The 16,195-nt window shown below is 40.3% G+C and overlaps 1 protein-coding gene across 4 annotated transcripts in view; it reads right to left on the reverse strand.

The window, feature by feature from the left end:
• The window catches only part of CREB5 (cAMP responsive element binding protein 5), a 381,416-nt gene that overhangs the window by 277,299 nt on the left and 87,922 nt on the right, over positions 1–16,195 (reverse strand). The window lies entirely within an intron of this gene.

Below are 16,195 nucleotides of genomic sequence, written 5' to 3' on the forward strand. Positions count from 1 at the left end.
GAGCATTGACTTCAACTTGAAGTCACCACCTTATTAGCCTTTAACAAGAGAGTCAGCCTGTCCCTTGAAGCTTTGAAGCCGTCATTGACTTCTCCTCTATAGGTATGAAAATCCTAGATAGCATTTTCTTCCAAAGAAGGCTGTTTCATTTACATTGAAGATCTGTTCTTTAGTGTAGAGTGACCTTCATTAATTGTTTTAGCTAGATCTTCTGGGTAACTTGCTGCCTCGCCTTGCACTTTGTGTTATGGAGATGGCTTCTTTCCTTAAACTTCAGGAATCAACCTCTGCTACCTTCAAACTTTTCTTCAGCTTCCTCACCTCTTTCAGCCTTCATAGAATTGAAGAGAGTTAGGGCCTTGCTCTAGATTAGGCTTTGGGTTAATGGAATATTTTGGCTCGTTTGACCTTTTATCCAGGCCACTAAAACTTTCTCCATATCAGCAATAAGGCTGTTTTTCTTTCTTATCATTCATGTGTTCACTGGAGTAGCACTTTACATTTCCTCCAAGAATTTTTCTTTTGCATTTATAACTTGGTTAACTGGTGTAAGAGGCCTAGCTTTCAGCCTGTCTCAGCCGTCCACATGTCTTCCTCACTAGCTTAATTATTTCTAGCTTTTGATTTAAAGTGAGAGATATGTGACTATTCCTTTCACTTGAATACTTAGAGGCCATTGTAGGGTTATTAATTGGCCTAATTTCAATACTGTTGTGTCTCAGGGAATAGAGAGTCCCTAAGAAAGGGAGAGAGAAAGGTTCTGGGGAAATGGCTGCTCTGTGGAACAGTCAGAATATACACATTTGTTGATCAACTTTGCCATATTATATGGTCATGCTTTGTGGCTCCCCAAAACAATTACAATAGTAACATTAAATATTACTGATCAAAGATCACCATGAAAGGTATGGTAATAATAATAATAAAGCTTGAAATATTGCAAGAATTTAAAAAATGTGACAGAGACACAAAGTGAGGAAATGCTTTTGAAAAAATGGTACACACAGACTTGCTCAGTGCAGGATTGCCACAAATGTTCAATTTGTAAAAATACAGTATCTCTGAAGCACAGTAAAGTGAAGCACAATAAAATGAGGTATGCCTGCAATTATTATTACTGTTTCACAGATGAGAAGACTAAGGTTTATAAGGCTAGTTTACTTAACCACGACTTATCAGTGACACCTACCAGTCTCCCCAGCATACACACATGCACACACACACACACACACGCTACTGAGTTAGGAAATTCTTGGCTTAGCCTTATTATACTATTATGGAACAAAAAATCTGTCACACTTTATTACAAGTGTTGGCATTTTAAGTGTTATCTTACTGCATATCAATGTCTGACACATATAAAACTGTTGAATGAATAGATGAATTTCTCATTCAAAGCCTTCCTGCATTCAGCTCAAAATTCTCTAGACAGTATCGCTATTAAGCAATAACTATGTTACTGGGTATTTTTTATCCACAGTCATCATGATTTAGCAAATTTCTTGAAAAGAAAATGGACATTGAAACTCTTTGAGACATCTTTCCTTAGAGGTAGAAGACACTTCAGTTCTCCTTGCCTTAGATAAACCAGGTAGTGTGATCTTGCTGTGTAAGGACATTCATTCACTCACTCATGTTCATTTGTTCAATCATTCTAAAAAATCTTCATTGAGCTTCCTCCATGTGTAAAGTAATGGTGCTGAGAGTGACAGAGGGGGAACGTAGAGGCTTGCGATAACATGACTTACAGTCCAGGGTGAGATATGAGAATATAGCAAATATCAGAACACAAGATAGGCAGTTAGAAGTGTCATAAGAAACACTTAAAAAGCAATGTTGGAATTCATAGGAGGCCAATGTTGCATCAGGTAAGGGGGGATCAGAGAAGGCTTCATGGAGGTGGCATCTGACATAGGGTTACATGGATGCGGTTAGATTTGGTCCTAGATGAGGGGGAGTGGAAAACCTTCCAGACAGAGATAACTATATGGGCAAGCACAATAAGGTGAGGAAGCAACAGATAGGTTTAGGGAAGGAAGACTTACTCCATTTTCCTGAAGCAGAAAAGACACAAGAAAGAAAATGACACAGAAGAGAAAACTGATAAATTAAGTTGAGATCAGATCATAGACCATGCAACTGAACTGAGTAGTCACAGACATTGCTATTTTTACTGTACACATGATCCCAGAGTAGCTTAGGATCTGTTAAGAAAGCCAAACTTTCTCCCATACCTCACGACTAGCAGCAACCCCACTAACAGGCAGCCTTGGCAACTGGCCCACCTCATGCAGCACCTGGGACATACTGAGCCCTCAATAAGAGTTTGTTCAATTTAATTGGGAGGGCATATTAAAAACATCTTTAAAGATGGAAGCCAAGGGTGCAGGGAAGGTGCACAGCAAAGCATTCCTTTAAAATCCAACATCTGAGTATACAACACTGACTATAGCCTATATGTTAGCAATTACTCTTTATCCTAGTACCAAAACTCCATGAACTCCAGAAATAATGGGGTGGCAACCCTCTGGATCCCAAGGCAACACCCCAAGAGGCCATAGCAGCATTCTCCTCAGTGGGCTTTCCTTATAGGTAGGCATTCAAGTAGATATTATTCTATTAGAATCTAATGTAAGCTCCAAATACATCTCCACCTAACAAAGTTCATTTTACTCCAGAAAACCAGTGGTCACTAGGACCAGATGCAGAAGGAAATTCCCATAGCAAGAGGACATTACTCATAAAATGCTAGAGATGAGAGAACTGCCCCATATCTGGACTGGAACTGGAATTTTGCATCTTGCTGAGTAGGGCAGGTCTCAGGGCCAGCCTGCTGTCTGCAGCCCTGGCTGTAGAACATGGAAGAATATGGAGCTAAAACTGGAGGCCTATGGAAGAATTTTTAAGGACCAGGATATAGTGAGTACAGTCAAGCTGTTTTTCATGTATTTGTGGAGGTCAAGCACATCTTGATGTTTTACAAAGCTTCCACGAACCTTTTTGTAAAAACTAGCATATATATTAAATTGTACATGTACTGTAAGGAAATAAAGATAGGAAGAGGCAGTCTGAAGAAGTGGGAAACACATGAATTTTCCAGCAGACAGACCTAAACACAAATAATGGATCTTTAACTTCCTAGCTTTGTGGCTTTCAGCAAATTATTTAAACTCTGAAGGTTTAACTTCTTATTATGTAAAATGAGGATAAAAACACCTATCTCATAAAATTATTGTGATGGTCAGGGACTAATATAAACAAAACTTCTAGTGACATGCCTGACAAACAGTAGAAATCCAATGAATAGGAGTGAATTATATTATTACCTGTTTATAATCTCACTAATAATTTGCTGTTATATTTCCCCACTAGGTCTAAATTGTATAAAATGGACTTTTCACTTAATCTCTATCTCTAAACCCTGTTTTTAGAGAATCATGGAAACTGTGAATTGGGAAGAAACTTAAAGGTCATATAGCCCAACCTGGATGTAATCCTAAAGGATAAATTAATATCCGTTCCTAAAACATCTTCCTGGCATACAAGCACTGTCCGTGCACAAAAAAATAGCCCTTATTTATATGGATAGAAACACAGGATTCTGGAGGAGTACCGTGGAAGAGCTTTGAAGAATGCCAAGTGAGATGCACAGATACATGACTTGTCTGTGGAAGGTAAAAATAAATCCAGTCATTTAGTAAAACCGTGCTGTTTTAAAATCTATTAAATACAGCAATTGATGCAGCAGAAGGGTCTATTAATAAATAATAAATCACACAATTATTACTGTTTGAATTTTGGCAAGATAATAAAAAGAGCAGGGATATAATAGGGAAATAATAGAAAAGATCTGCAAGGCACCCCTGCAATTAGTGATAAACAGAACTTGGCTCACAGAGCCCCAATATGGCTCTCATTAAAGAGCCTTGGGACCTGTTCCTGGGACAGACCTCTCCTAGTTGGGGGAAAAGTGAGGTAACCAAAATGTCAGTGCACCCTCCCCCCCACATTCAGATAATCTTTTACTATAGTATTATAACCACCTGGGCTGAAATGACTACCTTATGCTGAGTGAAGACCAATCCATGGTCTTCCGAAACTCTAATTGAGATGTTTCCTGTTCTCAGTTTTTTGACTCTTTTCTTTGTAGTACCATAAACACACACACATACACACAAGCACATGTGCACACATGTGCTCACACACACAGGAACCATACAGTGGGCACCTCTGCTCATTTTTCCTTCCCCCTCTCCTTTCACCTTCTTTTATTAATGTTCCCTCCTAAAGAGATAAATGCTCCCACGCAAGTGATACCACTTAAACAGATAAATAGTCCTCACTGGAGAGACACAGAGAGCATGAGAGAAAACCGTATCTTATTAGACTGGAAACAGACATGCTGTATTAATGCAAAAAATCAGCATATGGTTCTAATAGGCTTTCTTAAAATGATTTATCAGCTGTGATTAAGCCCTCAACCAGCATGTCTATCTTCATAAATAAAACAAAAGTGCACCTTGCTCTCAAATGTATCCGCAGTATCTTATTACCCAGCCCTGTCCAGAGAACTCCATTTACAACACAGCTCTGGGGAGCCAAGAATTTGTTTGCAATCACGAAGTGTGTACTCTAAAGAGACTGCCAAGATTTAGGACTCTTATCTCAGAGATAGTCTTACTAAAAATCCATTACAATGAAGGTTTATCCCCTTTCTCTGTGCCACAGAGCTCAGCATTGCTGAACTATGAACAGGTAATTAAAAGGATATGCCTGATTTTACAGTGAGCCCAGTGACACAGAATCACCAAACAGCTGTTGGGAAAGGCATTTGGCACTAGGAGCAGGTCACGTCTGCCAGGGGTGTAGGAAATGAGGACCACTTTAAAAATCAGACTGGGTCTCTTTCTCTTTTTTGTGGAAAGGAAAGGCGAATGCAAATATTAGTCATCTTTGTTCAGACCTCATTCTCTGACTGGCAAATATATCAAATGGTTTCAGCAGCAAACTTGAAAGAAAGGGGCTTCACAAACACCAGAGAGGGGATGAGGAACTAAGAGCTATGACTTCAAAATGAAGGAGGAGGAATTGGATAAAAGTGTGTGAGTGCAGAAAGTCCTAAATAGATGTTTGAAAACTGCACCGAGCCAACATTCCATACTCACAGGGCATGGTTTTGTTGGAGTGGTATTTACTGTTTGATAAAAAGCCAGTAAATTCAGGATGAACTGGCATAAATCCCACAAAGCATCCAGGCAAAATATTTTAGTGGCTAAGTTCCTTTCAAGCCATTCCTAGCATACACGCAAGTACCATTCACACTCTCCCATCTAACACCCACCCATTCGCAAAGATCAGAGACATCTGTCCCCTGTTCTCTATGAGCGTCTCAGGCATTTCTCTATATGTCCATTTTTCAGTTTGACTGAAGCACAGATGTGACATCTCAACACTTGTTTTCAACAACAAACCACTGTTCCATGATCATCATCATGAGAATTTGTCAAATGGCAGTAGACTTTAGGAAGGGCAAATGTTAAATCTCAGAAGAGAAAATAATGCTTGGACTATTCCACCAGTGTTGTTAACAGACTGTTTTCCTGCAAAATGTACCAGTCCATTGTGTTAGGAGTACAGCACCAGAGCTGTAGTCTGGGACTGTAGCACTCAATTAAAAGAACAGTACTAATGAGGTCAAAGCAGCTCCCCTCTCCTCCAATCACAGACTGTACCCCTGGCTCTGGCCAGCTGTCTGGCAATATGTGCCTCTGGTCACAAGGGGATCTCTAGGAGGGTATGTGTGTTTGGATACATGTAAATCTATCATCACTAATAGTAAATCCACTCAGAGTTCACACCCAGCTGGTAGACAAATCACTATGCCATCTTCACCATCAGAGGACAGTAGGTAGTTATTCTTTGACATCAAATGTCTGTTAAACTGGTTTTGAATTGGACATTGTTGGCAATTCTTGGTAATGGTCAGAGTGATGAGGAAATATTCAAAGCTGCGATTGATCACTTTGCCTAAAACATGTACACATATATGCATGCATTATTACTGTGCAAATAAAAAAAATCTAGCAGAGATCTGGAACAAGGAGCTATTTCCCTCCCCATGCTGTGCAAGGAGAGACACTCCTTCAGGCAGTGATGTCACCACTGACTCATTGTCTCTGTAAATATAGAGCTTGGACTTCTGTTCCCAGGACCCTTTTTGGACACTTCTAGACAACATCAGAAAGAATGTTTGAGGTAAGATGCTGCAGTGATATGCGCATCTATCACCATCTATCCAGGTATGAGATCCAAAGATCTCAATATATTTGAAATATGTATGTGTATAATTTTAAGGTTGTTAAAAGACCTGGGTTAGCAGTGAGAAAATGAAGTCATGCATGACTTTTGGAGAGTGAAAGAATGGAGTTAGGATTTCTTGCCCTCACCCTTAATTCAGATAGTACTCCACATTACAGTAGTCCCCCCCTTATCTGCAGGGAATATGTTCCAAGTCCCCCAGTGGATGCCTGAAACCATAGATAATACCAAACTCTATGTATACTATGGTTTTTTTTCCTCTATATACATACCTATGATGAAGTTTAATTGATAAATGAGGCACAATAAGAAATTAACAATAACCAATTATACAAGAACAATTATAATGTACTGTAATAAAAGTTACATGAATGTGGTCTCTCTCTCTCTCAAAATATCTTATTGTACTGTACTCACCGTTCTTCTGATGATGTCAGATGAAGTGCCTACATAATGAGATGCAGTGAAGGGAATGACCTGCGAAGTATGACACAGTGTTAGGCTACTTCTGACCTTCTGACCTATCCTCAGAAGGACCATGGTTGACCATAGGCAGCTGATAGGACTCCTATACTCTGCCACCCACATCTGGGCTGTTGTGAATAGCACCAGAAGTACTAGGAGACCATTTTTAGGTGGACCAGCAGCACAAGAATCTCACACTGCACACCACACTTTGGCACCTCATACTGCAACATGGGTCGCTGGAATTCTTGACTGTATTGTGCCTCCTGGCCACTTGAGGACCAACCAAGTGGGGCTAGAAGGGTGGAGCTAACATACACGCTATATTCTAGAGTGCTGTGGATTCTGGGCTTTCCCTGGAAAGGATAGGAATGCCTCGGCCAATGTGCCAAAAAATCCAGCAAAAGCCTCATGTTCATAAATCCTCTGGGAAAGTTCCTAAGCTCTGTGCATAACAAGTCAAACCAAGAGAAGCCAGGAAGAGGACAACTTCTTTGAGAGCGGCTGTGATTCAAAATGCCCAGTGCTGCATCATCTGTAGTCAATCAAGCCAAACACAACGGCTTTTCTTCTTTGGGGACATGACTGCTTACAGAGCCCAAAAAAGCCTCCACCCAAACATAAAGTCACAGCAAAAGGCCACACCCAGCCCCAGCTCAGGCAGGATTCGGACAGCACTGTGATCAACTTTCAAAGTTTTCGCATAACAGCTGGTGGACTCTGCACGTAATGCAGCTCCCAGCGATGCCTGTTGCTACAGCCACACCAAATTCAAATGCAGGGTTTGCCTCAATTCACGGAGAGGACTGAGGAAGCCCACACTGTGCCAGACAATGAAGGGGGTGCTTGGAGGTGGGACTATCCAAAACCATCAGCTCACGTTGATGAAACAGCTCACGTTGCCTTCAGGTCAAAGGTCAAAAAATCATCTATATACACACCGGTCTGATTTTGCCAATGCTAATGCATTTTTTTAGAAACTATGTGCTTAGAGGAGATGCTGATAGTAAAGTCCTTCTGGCATTCCATATCTAGAGCCAAATGAAAGAACTAGCTTTGTCACACAGAAGAATCACAGGTTCAAACCAACCAAAAACACCCTTTAATATCCCAGAAAGCAAAGAACAAAGTGAAGCTCAGCAATGTTCTGGAAGAGACTGCACCTGGGAAGGATCATCCTAGCCAAATAATAAGGAGCAAGCAGGTGACACTGTGGGTCGCTACCCAAGGGAACAGCCTGACCACATCTCCTATTCAACCAGTTAGTGAGCCCTCTGGGGGCTAGTTCCCCAAAATGTGGGAATGTGATACAAGTAATTCAGGAGGATATGTCCACCATTTTATAAACTTTCCTAGGCATTTGGGCTTTGGCGGTAGTTGGGTGAAGAACAAGAAAAATGTCCCTGAAGGGTTCTGATGCTAAAATCAGTAATTGCAACACAGGTTTGAGTTGACCGCCAACATGCTTGGAAATACGGACAGAGGAATGCTTGGAATCCCAGTTCCTGGCCTCAGCCTTATCAATATGAAAATAACAACATACAAATGTGAAAGCAGAGTCCCCAGAGTAAATCACTCCCATACCTGCTCTAAACCATACTTAATGGTCACCTGGATTTATGAGATGATGGAGGCAGAGACTCTTGAAACTATTATTTTCCTTTTCTCTTTCTACAAATGTCAATTTTTTTCTCACTTCTCTGTGAGGGGCCCAGGTAAGTGGTTCTTAGCTACAGATGCTCACTGACTCTAACATTTGGTCCAGTTTTCCAAATGTGAGTACTGCTTACTGCCTAGAACAGAAGCTTCATCTTTTAGTCATTTTGCTTCAATCTGGCCCAGAAAACAGATCTGTTTTCCTGCTTGCCTTCGAGAGCACTGACACAGTGCCTTACAAAGGACAGCATGAACTTGCTCTACAAATGCAAAGGCCTCCTGTCCCCAGGTCCACACCCGCCTCTCTGTGGCTATCTGATGTGTTGGAAGTATTGAATTACTCACAGCTGGAAACTGATTCCTTCAGAGGAGAGTATCAATTCCTTGTTATGACTCCATTTGGGCTAATACCTTGAAATCCCAACCTGGCTTGTCTGCCTTGTTTGCCTTGAGACAGGTAAGGAGTGATTTCTAACCAGCTGAGAACCCAACCTAACCTGAAGAGAAAAATCACCCTGATGAGAAAGTCTCCTGCTAGGAAAAACTGCCCTTTTCTGCGCCCTTAAAGCTGAGCTTCATAATTGTTTTAGTCAGGAGCCTCCCAGTCAAATAATTCAATTGGGCTAATTTTCAGCTACAGCAAGTCCGCCTGATGGGAAGGCAGGCTAAACAAGCAGTCTGAGGGCGGGTTAACTGCACTGCCTGGGGAGCTTCAGGACTCCACTGTGTTTGGGTCTATTTTTGGCTTCTTTTATTTGTCTTTTAGTGCACACCAAGCCCCATCCCTGCACTGGTCCTTTAGATACATTCCATGCATAGAATGTCACAGAATCAAGATTATTCTCTTGATACTCTCAGCATTCTCCCTCTTACACCTGTGACTGCCACAGGCAAACAGCTCCAAGAACAATTTGTTTCTGTTTATACATTCAGTTAGTTTTCATTTATTAAAAATTCATTTGATTTTGTAGTAATGCTTAATGCCAGGTACTTCCTTCAAGTTAGGTTAGAGGTAAAAAACCTTTCTTGGAATTCACAGCAATAACCCTGTGAAGTGATGATGGCCTGGACTTGAGGTGATAGAAATGGAAAATAAAAGGAAGAGAGGAGTACTCTTTCCTAAGAAAGTTGATGGGATCTAGGGAACGGGGCAAAGGAAGGTGGGATGCAAGGCTGACTCTGGTGGTAGGTGGGCAAAATATGCCTCTGACAGACCAGGGAAGTCAGACACGGCAGTTAGTCTGTACAAGAATGCCCTGAGTGAGGTTTTGGACAAGCAATGGCATATTCAAATGGGAAGGTGAGGAATTGCTGGAGATTAGAGACTAATATTCAAGTCCAAGGTGAAGACTAGATGTATCGATAAGGGGATTGTCTGGGTGGAATTGTCTGTTAAGCTTTGAGAACAGATGAATTTTCTGACAGGAGGTATAAACAGAAACCTTTTTAGAATGCATATAGTCAAAAGACAAGGAGGCAGAGACAAAATAGTCCGAGATTATTCCCTGTTAACAAAAGGGACCAAAATCAAATTATCATTAATAACATGTTCAAAATGTCATCTTTGGACCTGAATATGCTTCAGATGTATATGATACTTTGATCATTACCATACCCAGTAACAACTGAACAGGAAATACTGGTGCAAGAAAATACTATTTTATTCTGCAACATTTCCAACACAACTTGAGGTTCCCCAAATCAATGCCTAGTTTCCTCTAGTAATCTTCATGTTAGATCTCAAACAGGGACCAATCCTCCCAGTTTATTCAGCTCCATAGCTGGAAACATCAGCATGTCATATTAGAACATGTACCACAGCACAGAATGGATGTAAAACCTTTCTAATTCAAACTTTAGCCTCTGATGGCCTTGTGATCAGTCCTTGAAAAGACTTCAAGCAGAGACCTCCATCTTACCAGGACAAATGTCATATGATAGAAATATAAATAAAACCTATGACAAAAACACTTAAATGCTTAATACTGAACTCAGAGAACAATGAAACCTGCCACTCACAGGCTAAAAGACATCCACTGGCAGTTACTGCCACCCCCACCCCCCTTTAATTTGGACTCTAACACTGGCTGAAGGCAGAGCCATCAACTTCCAAATGAGTTAGCTTTAGAAATTTAATCCTCAGCCTCAGGAGGTAAGATTTTCTTTATTACCTCAAGAGGTAAGTTTTTCTTTATTGAATAAATCAGGTTGTGAGGACTCAGCCATTAAGGACCAAATTATCCCAAAATACTTAATTCTCCAAAAGAGGAGATAAGTAAGCACTGGTACCCCTCCAAGCTGTGAGCCATCCCTCATCATACACACCAAATGTATTTGATATTCAGTGCTCATTCTTTGTAAGGCAATAAACAATGTTTTCCCTGACTTTCTACCAAAAAACACTCTACAGTTTTTTTATTTCCCACTTCATTGTAAAATTGAGACAAAGCCACAGATCACATCCTGATTCATTGACATATGTGAAGTGGATACCAATTCTTAATAATCTCTGTTAAAATTATACTCATTAATCCTAAATCCCAGGGAACTAAAATACATGAAATAGATTCCAGTCTATCCGTTGGTTTAGTCATTCCCCTGAGTGGGATTCCAAGACCAAGCCAACTGCTCTTTCAGTGTCAAATTCCACCTGAGCTGAGGGCATAATTTAAACCTCCAAGGAGAGGGCTGGAAGTACTTTGCATTTGTCATGTACTGAAATGGGGGGACAGAAAGGGTCCTCATAATATAAGGGTTAGGTTTTCCAGTCACTGAGCTGGGGGAAGACATAGGTTATAATACTGACAATGGGTGTTCTGTTTCAGTCATGCCAATTGAAAAACAGAAAAGAAAGATAAAAAACAGTCTCATCTACTAGGATTTAGCAAACATGGTGACATTTTCCAAACCTGGGTAAAACCAAGTTTAGATTTCAGAATATTCTTTTTCTCCAGACCTCTCAAGGAGGGAGGTATTGTTCTATACAAATATCATAGAAGCAACATGCTACCATAACCGGAAACATGTAGCTGTTGCAAGTTTGCTCAAGCTGGTATCTTTTATTTTCCATCCAATGCCACTCGCACCTTCCCCAGAGAGCAGCTGTGCCAGTCAGAGGCTGACAGAGGGAGACTGTGCACAAAGGCAAAGCACCTCCCTCTCTCCCTAAGTAACTGGTGGCATCAGGTAACTGATCTTCAGGTACAGAATTAAATCAGATTGAGAAGCCTACTTTTCTGAGCTGGGGCTGACCTGGCAATGGCCTGTTCCATAATTTCTGTTGTGCTGGTATCCAAGATCTTAGGGCTGTAGCTTGTTCCGTGTTCCCATGTGTTAAACAGTGAACACCCTCTGGGAATAGACTGCCCTTTTCATCATTTGGGTAGGAATTCTAGAGCATGGAAATGTCCTAATTTGCTATTGCTGCATCAGCATAATGAGTCAGATTTAGGTCCTAAGGGAGAATAATAACACTCAGCACTTATACAACACACTTTTCATCTTCAGGGCCTTCAGCATTGGGCTGTAATGTTATATTTCTCTCAGCAAGAGAAAGGAGTTCATTTTTGGTCTGTTCAATTCTCCTTTTTCTTACACATACCTGCACAGACATTCTCATATGACTGCTATCATATGATAAAGCTTTCTCCTACTACCTTTTTAAAAAAGGAAATCAAATGGAAAAGGTCAGTTCAACCTTCTCTTTTCCTTTTTTGGTTTTGGTTTTGGTTTGTCCTCTATTATGGAACACAAAATCAGCCTGCTGATTGCACGTAATTACAGTCCATTCAGCATTCCTGCTGGGATTCCCATATTTGACTTGATACCCCAGGAGTGTTCTGCGTCATCTCTGGCCACAGGGTGTTCTGCGTCATCTGTGGCCACTGAACAGAGTTGAACACACAGTCTGTCAAGTTCCATGTTCTGATCTCTTTGCTGTTTCACCTCTATTCACTCCTGGCCTAGGAGATTCCACCAAATTTCGTGTGTCTAAACACCACTTATATGCCAATGACTCCCAGATTTATATCTCCAGATGGGCCACCTCCTCCTGAATTACAGCCTTATATATTCATCTGCCCACTCAGTATCTCCACTTAACAAGTCTAAAACAACCTCCTCAATTTTATCCTCAAACCTGCTCCTCATGATGGCAACTACATCCTTCTAGTTGCTTAGACCAAATACCTGGTTCATCCTTGAGTCCATTCTTTCTGTTACTCCCCAGATCTAATCCACTAGCAATTCCTGTTGGCTCTGTTTAAAATAGATCCAGAACCTAACTATGCCCTCCATCTCTACCTTAAACCAATCTGCCATCATCTTTAATTTAGATGGTCTCTCTTTGCTATTGCCCTTAAACAGTTTACTTTCAACTGAGGAACCAAAGAGATCTTTCCAATATATAAGTCAGATGCTATTGCTATGTCCAGTGGTTCCCCATCTTATCTGAGTAAAAGCCAAAGTCTACAAAGCCTTCCTGGATTTGCTGTCCCACATCCACTCTTTAGCATTATTACATACCTTCCTTCTTGCAATTCCTCCAACCCACAGAGCATCTGCCAGCCTCAGGGCTTTGCACTAATTGCTCTCTCCACCTGGAACACTCTTCTCACCAGCACACACTTGGTTCAGGCCTCCTCCTCCTTCAGGTCTCTGTTGTATGTCCACTTACCAGCAAACTACCCTCTCTGACTACCCGCAGCACTCCCTGTGCCCTTCCCTGCTATATTTTTTTCCACAGCACTTAGCACCTTGTCATACATTTTATTGTTTTTACCTGCTTATTGTTTGTCTTGCCCATGAGAAATAAGGTACCCAAAGACAGTGTTTTGTTTTGTTTTGTTTTGTTTTGTTTTTAATCAGCTTTAGTCTGTGATATATTCACCAGTGCACTGGACAGTGCCTGGAATATGGGGGGGGGGGTGGCACTGGAAATATTTATTGCATGAATAAGTGATGAGCTAGAGTTTCTCATCTGTTTCAGGACATGGTCTAACCTGATTTCTAAGCCATAGGCAAAAGGAGATTTGTGAGGCCTGCTAGTGATGAGTGTTTTCCAAGGGAAAAAATATTTTATCAAAGAGTTTTGAAGCTATGAGCTTATATTAATCTGGAAGATTAAGGCAATTGTGGAATGTGTTGTCTGCTACATATGATATGAATACAGATATTGGGGCTCTTCCCATTGATCATGACTTGCCTCTAGCCTGTCTTCCTTCTATACACACATTGGGATGTTTTTGGAAAAGGATGTCAGGATTAGAAATAGTCTGTAGGACAGAATTTTTCCCAATAGGCAGCTACGCAGGCTAAGCAAGAATCAAGTCTCTATTTGCTCTTTAATAAAGAATTTTCTAGTCAAAACTGAGACTAGAAATTTAAAGATAGAGGGAAGGACTGGCCCAAACTTTCCAATATTTTTGTATAAAATACTTAGAAAGCTCAAGCAAGAATCTTTTTAACCAAATTCTCCAGATAAATTAATCCATCTTCCATTTCACTAAAACTTGAAGAAACTAATGCAAGTCTTCTATTAAAAGACTTAGAGAAAAATATATTAGAAGAGTTGGAAACACAGAATTAAAAAGATAATTATATGAGTATGGATCAAAAGGAAGGAAAGAGAAGAGGGCACTCAATAGTAATGAGGGTACACACTGAATTAAGAGCTTGTATTGCTATTTTCCAAGCAGAGAATAAATGAAGTAGAAGCTGGGGGGCAGTGTGCCAAAAATGTTGGTAGTTGGAGAAATGTGATCAAAATGGTGGGTAAAAGTGTACCAGCAGATAGGAAAACATCTCCAGCTCCTCATTTGAACATCCTATGGCTTCCAAAGAAATGCTAGGGCAGAAATCACCAACATAGCCCATTTGGCTACTGGGTGAGTTAACATGCATTCGGCCTCAAGAAGATACCTCCTTGTGTAGCCATGGCCAACAGAAGCTGGGTTTGGTCCTCTGTTTGAATGAGGCAAGAGTGAAGGATACCACAACAGCTTGAATGCTGTCCAGCTCTCAGTCTATGCGAGCAAAGGTGGGACTCGAGAGAGTGGTCTCCTGAGAGGTCCACCCAAAACCACAGGGGAAGGTGGCTGAAGGATCCCCCACCCACATACCCATCATGAAACCGTCACATGGCTAAAAGCAACTTAAAGACACATTTAAAAACCATTTAAAAATACATATTTCTACAACTATAATAGTCCTCTTTCTCAAGTTTGCTTGCTTAATTACTTTTATTTTTAAAGTTTATTTCTATTCTTTTTCAACCTACAGGGAATCAAAAGCAACTCACACTCACAAAAAAATGTATAGCATGAAAATTTTTTTAAATTAAAAATCAGGTCCAGAGGAAAAACAAACTGGAACTGAAAAGTCTAATTGGGGGTGGGGCAAAGAGAGGGGAGTAAACCATGCTCATCGGAGTGTTCTAAAAAGTTTTCAGTTGAGCAGTAAACTTGGCTTTTTGTTAACCAAGCAGTCAAAGCAAAAAGAGAAACAGAGCCAGTTACATGATTCTTATGTCCATGAGGAGAAAATATTTCAGTTCCTCCGGGGAAGCAGACTATTTCCTGGAATTCAGACCTGCAAGAATTTCCTCCCATGGGGCTTCATATAGACGGTCATGAGCACAATGTAAAGGAGAACATCTAAGACCACACCCCTGGCACGGGCTTCCTAAAGCTGTCCTTGGTAAATGTCTTTAGGAAAATCTATGGCATACACTTCAGTTAAAACCATTCTATCAGAAACGAAGACAATATGAACGAAGTACACACCTTTCTTATAGTTCAGTTTAATCTAAGAAGCCAGCCTTGACTATCTCAATGAATTGCTCAGTCTTTATATACACTACATCTACTAGGAGAGCTAAATTTATTACTCAACCAGAGGAAATTTACTAGACTTTCTGACTCTTATTCTTCCTTGCTATTTTCATGTTTTTATTTAAAATCTATTTTGACTGCAATGAAACAGAGAATGTGCACCTTCTATTTTCATTGAGTTAAAAATTTTTACGTGCTAGGAACAGCACCTGGCAAATAAGTGTTTGTTTAAAAAATGTCCTTCATATCATGGGGTGGGATGGCACCAAGTATGAATGACAAATTAATTATAAATAAGTAAAATGAGTTGACTGGGATTTTGTACCCTTCCTGTAACTTTCAGCTGTTTTCCTGATTTTTCCTAAAGCAGTACAGACTGAATACAAGCCCTTGACTATTTTGATGTGAGAATGTGACATGAAAAATCTGGTGGAAGGGGATTATTATAATTTCGCACAGAGAAGGATTCAAAGGTTTTGAAACACTAAGAGAACTATCAGAGCTTTTTAAAATTTCTTCTCCAGATAGAACAGCTGGAACTTCAGAATTCACTATGACCTAGCTGGTCCTTCCTTTTAACCAACTTTCCCATTTTAAGTCTCTTTCATGGAATGTGTCTAATTTGTTGTTCAGTACATTATGGACATTCAATAATGCTCTGTCATAACAATAAGAAAAATGCTAAAAAGCTCTGTTACCACATTTACTTGTGACCCCACTTCCTTTTCTTAGTCTTATAAAGTGATCTCAAAATGCAAGCACATTATAATAAAACTGAATATATCCTAGAGGGATTCATAAAGTAGATTTTCTACATTTTTAAGAATAAATATTCCACACTTATTCCACATTAACCTATTTGTCTCAACAATAACAGATTTTCAATAATATGACTAGGAAGTAATTGTGAACCTGGTGGAGAGCTA

The sequence above is a fragment of the Manis javanica genome, chromosome 6 (assembly GCF_040802235.1).
Source record: "Manis javanica isolate MJ-LG chromosome 6, MJ_LKY, whole genome shotgun sequence".
NCBI lineage: Eukaryota > Metazoa > Chordata > Mammalia > Pholidota > Manidae > Manis > Manis javanica.